A 9,995-nucleotide genomic window follows, 5' to 3' on the forward strand; every position below is an offset into this window, starting at 1 on the left:
GAGAGTTGGATACATGTCTTTGTCCCGCCCTTGTGCAATGGGATTGCCATGCATTCTTTCCACTCCTGTAGAATCGTACCTGTTCTGAGACACAAATTAGATTAGTCAGTTCGGCTGAAAACATTCTATTAGCATCCATGCTGATATCCCATCAGTTCCCATTGCAGAGTTCATATTGAGTTTGTGCAACAGCTCTAGTACTTCTTCCCCATACAAATGAACATCCTCATACTGTGAAGAGTTAGCTGTGAGTTCAATGTTTCGTATACCATGTGGATAGCTTTTAGCAAAATGGGCATTCATTAGTTGAACAAGCACTTCTGCATCAGTCAACTACATACCATTTGCATTCAACAGTTATTCTTTAAAATTCATTGTTTCTTTTACTTGCAGCATAACGATAGAATTCTTTTGGGTTGTCTTCAACTTGCAGAGCCATTTTCTTTTCATTCATAGACTTAGCTTTCCATACAACACTTGTGAGTTTTCTGGCCTGTTGCTTATAATTATCATAACTGACATCATCCTTATGCATGCAGTATTCCTTCCACTTTATATTTTTTTCTTACGAATATCCTGCTTAATAAGATTACACATCCGTTTGACTGCAACAAACTACATAATCAGAACAAGTCGAATTTTCGTCAACTTTTTGGTTTCGGATTGAGTTTTGTTTCAGTTCACAAGAATTTGGGTTTTGGTTTCGGTTTTCGCTATTTTGGTTGATTGCTGCGTATTCTGATTGCTGTAACTGTCTCCACGATGTTTGTTAATAGTATTATACGTTTTTAATACTATAAACAAGTTGACATTCGTAGTGTTTTATTCATTTTGTTTCTATAAAATGGATACATCTCCAAGAAAGTGTTCAAAGATATGTACTCTTTCTCAGCACATATCCATGACTCTAAAACAAATTGCCAATGAATGTGGTGTTGTTTTTGGTCCAGTTAATTCAATTTTAAATAGGTTTAGGGGGACAGGTGGTACCTGTCTTCTTAAACCTCTTTAAAATTAAAATCTCCTAGCAGGAAAGGAAAATGCAGGCGAAAAAGGAAAACTATATTTACTCAAGATCGTTTACTAGTTAGGAAAAGAAAATGAATCCAAGATGTGTCTGTGGCAGACTTAAATAGAGACTTGGCAGCTAGTGGGATTAACATTTCTGACATGACAGTCTGTCGAAGCTTGTTGGAAGCGGGAAGGACTGTCCAAAGACCAAAAAAGAAACAACTGTTCACGAAGCCTATGCAGACAAAGAGGCTCTAATGGGCAAAAGTGAACAAAGATTGGACTGCTGAGAAGTGGAAGAAGGTCATATTCTCAGATGAGAGCAATTTCTTTATCCAAGGAGAGCGAGTACACTATGTTCGCAAATCAGAGGCTGAGAAGACTTTCCCACCAACTTCCAACAAGCTCCTAAACACCCAGCTAAAAGTATGTTCTGGGTTTGTTTTACATATGACGGTCCATGATCATTTGTGACTGTTTACGGTGTGATGGAAATTGAAAAATACATAAAAATATTGGAGAAAAGAGTGATCTTCGCAGATAGAGAAAAATAAAGAACTGATCTCTTAACAGGATCTCGCTCCGTGCCACACTTAGAAAAAAGTGAAAGAGTTCCTCATAAATCGCAACATCCAATTGCTTTAATGGCCAAGTAACTCTCCTGACAATAATCCAATAGAAAATTTGTGGGCCATAGTAAGAAAGACTTAGAAAATTAAATTGATACAGAGGACAACTTAATACAATCCTTTATAAAAGTATTTTTATAATGGATTGTATAAAGATAAAGTATAAAAGATTTCAATATGCAGAAATAAAAAAATGTGTTCTACGTTGGTAGAGTTTATGCCTAAGCGAATTAATGAAAACAGGAGCACACATAATTTATTAGGTAAAGTTGGAGTTTCATTTTTAATTTTGCAAGAAAAGAATTCTTGCAAAATTAAAATTTTCTTTACAATGCAAGTGTTTGGAATAATTTGTTCGCTACTCCATTTATTCTTCGAACTCTCGGTACATATTCTGTTATTGCATTATATAAGATTTTTTAAATGCTTCCCAGGCACTGTCGATATTCTTTCCATCCAGTAACCGATACCACTTCACTGAACTCAGTAAACTCTTCAGTTGGTCATAATTATCTGCTTTGTAGTTCAGTATGTAACCCTTTCTGAATGGAACACTCATAAACTTAGCCACTTCCCAAGTGAGTACTGCCGGATCACTGTCATCAACTGGAGGCAGAATAGTTACATCTTTAACTGAAACACCCTCTGACACTAATGAAATCTAACACTCTTTGACCACGAGTTCCTTCTGTCACAAGCTACTTGAGGAAGGTTATTCCGCAACAGTACAATAAATGCATTTTCATTCTTCTCATGAGATTCTACTGCTACCTAATCAATATTTGTCTAATTAAAATCTCTCATTATGATTACTGTTTTCGCGTTCGCCTTTTCTACTTGGCGATGCATTTCTTCATCACTAACAACCGAACCACCAGGTCAGTAACGACAACCTACTATGTGTTTAATCTTGTCAGACTCCACCTCGCACCAGATGGCTTTAAACTCACTGCCACATGAAATACTGTTAGTAGTACTACAATAATAAGTTTCGACTAACTGGATTCGAGTCATCCGATATTAGCAGAATGCCCCTCCTTCTTAAAAATATTGTACCCTTCGCACTCAGTACCAGATTGTATGTATGCTTCTGATAGCCAGGTTTCGCTAATTCCTACAGGATGAGATTCCAAGGTAACAATCCTTGGTAACTCTTTTGTTTCTGATACTCCTAGTATGTGTGTACAGACATAATAATAACGCCAACTGCTCATCACAACGGGAGTCACAGTTCACAGCTGCCTTTCAAGACAACATCTAAGTGTGAAAAAAAAATATCTACATATTTTATTATTCCAAGAAAGTTTTGAAACATACATCATAAAAGAAACAAAGCAGCAGTATTGGAGATGGCTCCGGTATGAACGTTGAATTTCCGTTTGATAAACGGCTAGTACTGTTATTTAATTATATTTCAGTTATCAGTGTCCATTAGTGAGTGCTACAGTTTCGCATTTTGTATAAGAAGTGAAAGGATTTTAAGTTCAGTTCTATTCATCAAATAGAGAACTAAGTAATTTATTCGTTTTTGTTGTTATTAATTTCAGTGTGAGATTTAAGGAATTCGGTTTTAAATCCGAATTCCTTAAATCTCACACTGAATACTATTGTAAATCCCGTTACAATAGTATTCGTGGTAGTATTCGAAACTACCACGAATACATGGTAGTTTCGAATACATGGTAGTATTCGAAACTACCATGTTCTCCAAACGGAGAACATGGTAGTTTTCCGTTTGGTTCTCCCCAAACGGAAAACTACCATGTTCTCCGTTTGGGGAGATGAAATAGTGTGTTTCTTATTCTACTTTTTTTTTTTTATTTTCATGTTCATATTCAGGCAATAGTGGATGCTTATACGAATAACCTTTTCTTTCATGGTGTACTCAACAAATTCCGTCTAACAGAATATCTACACAAAGTGGCATATTCGTGTATTACCCAGAGATGTTCTTTTATTTCTCAAAGAAGTAAAATAGATGCCTCAATGTTGTCTTTATCCCGCGTCTATTTTACTCCTTTGAGCCTGTGTTGTTGCGCGATGCTACAGAAAACTATATGGCACTACTTATAATCATTCCTACAAATATTTCCATGTGATTATTTGGATGGGTAACTCCTCGATCATAAGTATAATTAGAATCTTCAGATTGTTGAGTTAATACGTGAGTTCTTCCGATCTTGAAAACTCTTTAAGATAACTCTCATCTATATTAGCTTTCGTACCATTTGGGAACTATTGCTAAAATAAATAGTACAACTTATGTTACCCTACTTATTCCTGATTATAACTAAAAGCATGAAACACTATCATCACCGATCAAAAAATTTCGCCCATTGAGAAATAATATTTTTCTGGCCTCATGTAATCCATTCATTCGTTTAGCATGGTTACAATCTGGGCAGGCGAACTGTCGTGATTCATGGGCGCTCTTCCTGGATCAAAATGGACTCAACATAAATTTAGTCGACAATGAGGAACTGACTCATTGGCATCAAAAATATGGTTAAGTATGTGATGTGAACAATATTGCTGTTGTCATCTATGTGACACGCACGCAGTCTCAGATTTTCGTTTGAGCAATGCTAATTGCATTGAATTAAAAGTTAGAGAAAATCCTCATATCAGGAATAATAAAATAATAATTTGACTTTGTGGTTCAATTTTCATTGTTATTATTTTAAAAAATTTCAAGACTCCTTCAAACACATACCCTACACAATAGTCATTCGAACTGGTATAAGTTTTCAGTTGAAAGAGTACGATTCGTGTAATTAGCATCTAAAACACTTCTGACCGATGGTTGTCGTGTGATAATTTCATGTTTGATAACTGCCGAGTTATTCGCGGCGCATAGTTATAAAGATTTACTATACGTAATGAACTTTAAACTTTCTTCTCACATATCAGCATAATGACATCAAATATTAGGTTCACTACAGCAAACTGAATTCTAGACTCATATTTACAGTCCAATAATACAAAACGACATGTAGATGCACAGCAACTTCTTCCACAATAATTTAAAAACTACGGAAAAGAATACAACTAATTTCTTCAGATTAGTCTAGAAAAAGCGTTTGAAAGAAGTGGGCTTCTATGGTCAATCACAACTCCAGTAGCATGTCTCATCACAAGGAGGGAGACTTCATAAACCTTCGGTCCAATATCACTAATTAATACAAATTTCAAAATCATTTCAAAATTAATCGTAAATCGACTGAAGCATATACTGCTAGTCATTGCCAAATTTGCTATGCACCAGTAAGATCAATATACTTAATCCAGTGTTTCCAAACGTGGAATGTATGCCCCACGGGGGGGGGGATTTGAATATTTTGAGGGGCAATTAGAAAATGACGTTGCATTCGTCACCTCATCACTGATATACTCAAAAAACTCACCATTGGCGGCGATCAATTGTCGATGTTGCAATCCTGACTTTCCGAAAAAAAAAAAAGCTGACATCACTAGAACAGCAGTCAACATAAATACAGTATCAAGAACTCTCAAAAAAGCAAAATGATGAGTCTATTAGAAATTTATTTAACATAAAAGGAACAATGGCATGGCTTTCTGACGAGACAGAAACTAAATACCGAAATTCAACTAGTTTTGCAAAGAAAAAAAAAAAAAAAAAAAAAATACTGTTGTCCTTCCTGCCGTCATATTTAGTTGAATGTGGCTTTAGTGCAGTAAATGACTTGCTACTGAAAAAAAAAAAAAAAAGAAATCATCTGGATATCACAAACCATGGGGATTTGCGATTGAAAATGACTAAATCAGTACCTCAAATAAAAACTCTTTGCAGCAGACATCAAGCTCAAGGATCGCATTAATTTGGATTTTATTTTCCCGAGTTCAGTTCGATTTATGTTTTATAATATACAAAGTGTAATATAAAATTTATATTCATTGAAGAAAGTCAAATTAAAAACAGTTTTACCTATGTTCCTTTTTTATTTTAAGTACATATTTATATTATACTTTTTCAGAACATGGTTGACTATTATGCTAGGAGGTGCATCAAAATCTTTGAGGCGTTGAGGTGGGGTATGATCCAAAAAAACGTTGGGAAACACTGACTTAATCAGAGAATTTCATCCATATTGCCAACAGTCAAACATGAACTCAACACTAGTCAACCTCAAAGAAGCTTAGAGCGTAAATTCATTTTAGAAACCCTAAGAGCATTTTGATATGGACCTCTCCTTACTCACGAATCCACCTCAATACAAGAATATTTTTTCTGTTACTCTATACCAGTAAGACCAATACATTAAAACAAAGCTTAATCAGAGACTCTCATCCAAATAATATTCACCTATACAGTGAATCACTATTCTATTTCAAAGCTAGTGGTCTAAAAATAAACAAGCAGCTCTCCTTCAAATAACCATATGCTCAAGGGATTAAGGAAGGATATTTCGATTTTTCTTTAGAAAATTTTACCCACTAGCCTTTGAGCAATTCCTGAATAAATATGTTCAGCAACGAAATCACATATCTTAATAACGCCTCGAGGCCAGCCTATTAACATTACGTAATGACGTTACCATCATGATATGTAATAATTAGGAAATAAAATCAGTCGATACAGCACAAGCCTGGGATGCAAACTTAAACACTATAAAAACTGCTTGCTTGTGGTTGGAAAGACAAATGGAAACAAGAACTGATTCTCCAATCGAATGTAATCCCTGAAGCATCCACCTTAGCAACATCCAAATCTATAATACATTCGAATGGAAAGAGAACGGTACCAGATATTGAGCATAATACAAGCACCCTCTTCATTCACAGTAAGAGTACTAATCACCAAATAGTTACTGGTGTGGTCTAGTATATCTCCAGACTTCTTCTATGAGATTAAAAAAGAGAATCGCACATTTCTTCTGGTACAAAACTAACTGGGCGACAACTCAGCTTTTTGTGCACCACTTGACAAGAGGCTGGTGTATGATCTGCCTTGAAAATAAAATCACTTCAAGAATCAACTTTTTTCCAAAACGCTTCAGAAGACAGATTTATTCAACCATTGTTTAAACACATTCTGAAAGAACATGAGAAATTGGTACTTAAACTAGCAGAACTAAATAATGAATAGGAACCGATTTAATACTTGAGACTTTATTTGACATGGAATTTTTGCTCTACAGCATGTTCATTATGACTCAACGTAAACAGATAAAAGAGAAAATTGGGATTTTCTCTATGATAGGCTTCACTTTAAACTTTAGAAAGAAAACCCATACCGAACTTTGCTTTTTCACATCATCCTTATAAAAAAATCTGGGAGAATTAAGTCTATCACCTCGAGTCGTAAGCCTTAATAAAATTTTTAGAGCTTTTGTCAAATTCATCGATACTCGCCTATTTTAGTGAAACAATTTCGATAATAGGTAAAATATTGTCACTCGCGCCGTTTTCACATCGACGCACTTGGCAACTTTCCCAAATGCTAGTGTTCCCATGCCACTGCATCGAGCACATTCTTGGTGCCCCAGCGTTGCTGTATTAGACATCAAGTCAATCCTCCCAAGATGCGGACCATCATGTTACCATTTCTTATGTTAAAGGTGCCTGAAGGAACAGTCATACTGCTCAGATAGATTGGCGTACAGGTGTCCTTCCACTGTTTTACCAAGTTTTGTTTTATTTTTTTATGATCGTCTAAGGATAAACTTTCACTTTTGACCCACTCTTCAGTCTCTCAAATTCCACGACAATGGTTATCATATTTAAATCAAATTAGTAGACTGGCAGTCTATTAATTTGCACTGTGATGGATAACCGATTGTAAAAACAACGCTTAATTTTCAAAAAGTTGCAAAACTACAAATGTTCACAAAGGACAAAGCAGAACTCCATAGCGCACGAGTATCAGTTGTTAATTGACTGACACGAACCTACGACGCATCGCTGTTGCTAAACTTGGCGCCTCAGGATAAAACAAGTGAATGTGCAAAAGATGTGCAAGAAACAATAAAATCGCTAAAAATAATGACTACGTTTTAGCTTTTTTCCTAGAAAGCGGTTTTTTGTTAATACTTTTTGCATAAATAGGCTTACTTTTTATTATCATTGGGATCCAATGCGCTACTTCTGATCATCCGATGCGTCACACGTTGGCCACCCCTGGTCTAACTAGTGAATTTCATAAAAGGCGTTTTTAGAAGTTTGAAAACGTATATTCTGTAGGAGAATTTTTGAAATGTTAGAAACACAGAGACAAAACCAGACATTTTCAACTCTAGATACATCATTTTAATACTAAAAGTTTCCGATCTAGAAAAACTGAAGGATATTAAAAATGGAGAGGTATAACATTGTTAAATAGATTATAAAATAATTTCAAAAATTCTCACAAACAGAAAACAGACATTTCTACAGAAGCTTGTACCACCTATTAAAACATATGCAGTAAAAGAAAGAAAAATAACACACACCATAACACATCTGAATACCACAATTAACCCAAAGGTCATGCATATGACTAGGTCTAGCATTTGACACTGAGCCATGGGTAATCTTCGAGTAACGGAAATAGGTTTTGCGGCCAACTTGAAGAGCTAGTTGAAAGTTTATGAGAACAGAGTCGCTATTTTAATAATAAATAAAATGGCCCTCTTCGTATTAGCACTTGAACCAATAAGTAGTGCAATCAACATAAATAAATGAATTCAAGGAACAAATTCGTGGAGAAAGTGAAGTAAAACGATTAGCGTACGCGGATGATATAACACTTACCCTAGAAAGTGAAAAATCTGAGGAGGAAACAATGCAAATATTCCATTCCTTTGGAAAGGCCTCAGCTCTTAAATTAAACCTGACAAAATCTCACCATATGATAATTGGCACCTAGAAAAAATTAACCTAAAATACCGGCAGAAATGTCGATTAAAAATATACTTACCAGTGCTAGGAATCAAAATTGGAGGCCCGGATATTTATGTAGATCAGTAGAATAGAAATTATATCAAGCAATATCCAATAAACTAAGAAATTTGCGAAGAAGACATCTTTCTGTGAGAGTCAAAGCCAGGATTTGTAATGTATATTTAGCCTCTCGACTGTGGTACAAAATACACAATTATACCATACCACGGACAATGCGGAGATAAAATTAATAGGCTCTTTGCGACATACATATGGGGTTGACAATAAGAACCAATGCGCCGTACAACACTCTTCCACAAAAGAGAAGTTGAAGGTCTCGTTCTAGTTAATATACACCTAAAACCATTGATAATCAGAGCCATAATTGCAGTAAAAGCACAATAAATCGTACCACGGATATGCAATTGCCTTTCTATATTTCCGAAAGTCATCACCCGTCTTCCTTCGATTAAACAAAGAACAGCTAGAACTGGTTGAGGGATACCGGTTTGGAGAAAAATATTACAGCATAGAGAAGTTACTATATACCAAATCATGAGCAAAATACAGGGTGACTAAGAACTCTTGGGCCAAACTTTAAGGGGGTGATAGAACACACCTAAACAAGAACATTTCTTCATACAATGCATGGTCCGAATTCAAGCGATGAAGCGCTAGGGGTTAGCAACTACTGTGTCAGGAAATGAACACAAGAATGACAGAGATTTGAAACAATTGCAGAAATTACAGAACATAAATTAAAGAATTATATTGAACAAATTAGAGAAACTGCTCAAAAGAGCGACCGCCAACATTAATAAACAGGCTTCACACCATCGACATAGTGATTGGCGTACATTGGCGAAAACACCAGGCATTTCTCATACAGCAGCAGCGGCAATAGAAATCTTGCAATAAGGTCCTCATTGGAATCGATGGGGCTATCGTAAATCAGGTTTTTCATATGGCCCCCATAGGAAAAAGTCCAGACATGATAGATAGAGCGATCGTGGCGGGCAAGCGATGGGACCACCCCGACCAATCCATCGTCCTGGAAATGTTGCATTCAAGGAGTTCCGCACATCCACGTTGAAATGGGGTGGCGCTCCGTCATGTTGGAACCACACACGTGTTGTTTGAATGTTTGCTGGAACAGGGTTCAGTAATTCTGGCAAGCCCTCTTGTAAAAATGCGAGGTACGTTCTCCCATTCAGTCGTGCTGGCAGAAGGTATGGCCAATCAAATGGTCATGTAGGAGTCTAGCCCATATGGAGAAACGCCACTGGTACGAATGTGGATGTGTGGCGTGCGGATTTCTGCTCGCCCACACATGATAATTGTAGGTATTAAAAATGACCTCACGTGTAAAGGTGCATTCGTCAGTGAATAAGACGTGTGCATCAAAGTCTGGCTGCACTGCAGTCTGCTGCAGGAACTACTGTGCAAAACCCACACGAGGCCAGTAATCTGCAGGTA

The sequence above is a fragment of the Typopeltis vanoorti genome, chromosome 11, assembly GCF_054136105.1.
Source record: "Typopeltis vanoorti isolate ZY-2024b chromosome 11, IOZ_Tvanoo_1.0, whole genome shotgun sequence".
Taxonomy (NCBI): domain Eukaryota; kingdom Metazoa; phylum Arthropoda; class Arachnida; order Uropygi; family Thelyphonidae; genus Typopeltis; species Typopeltis vanoorti.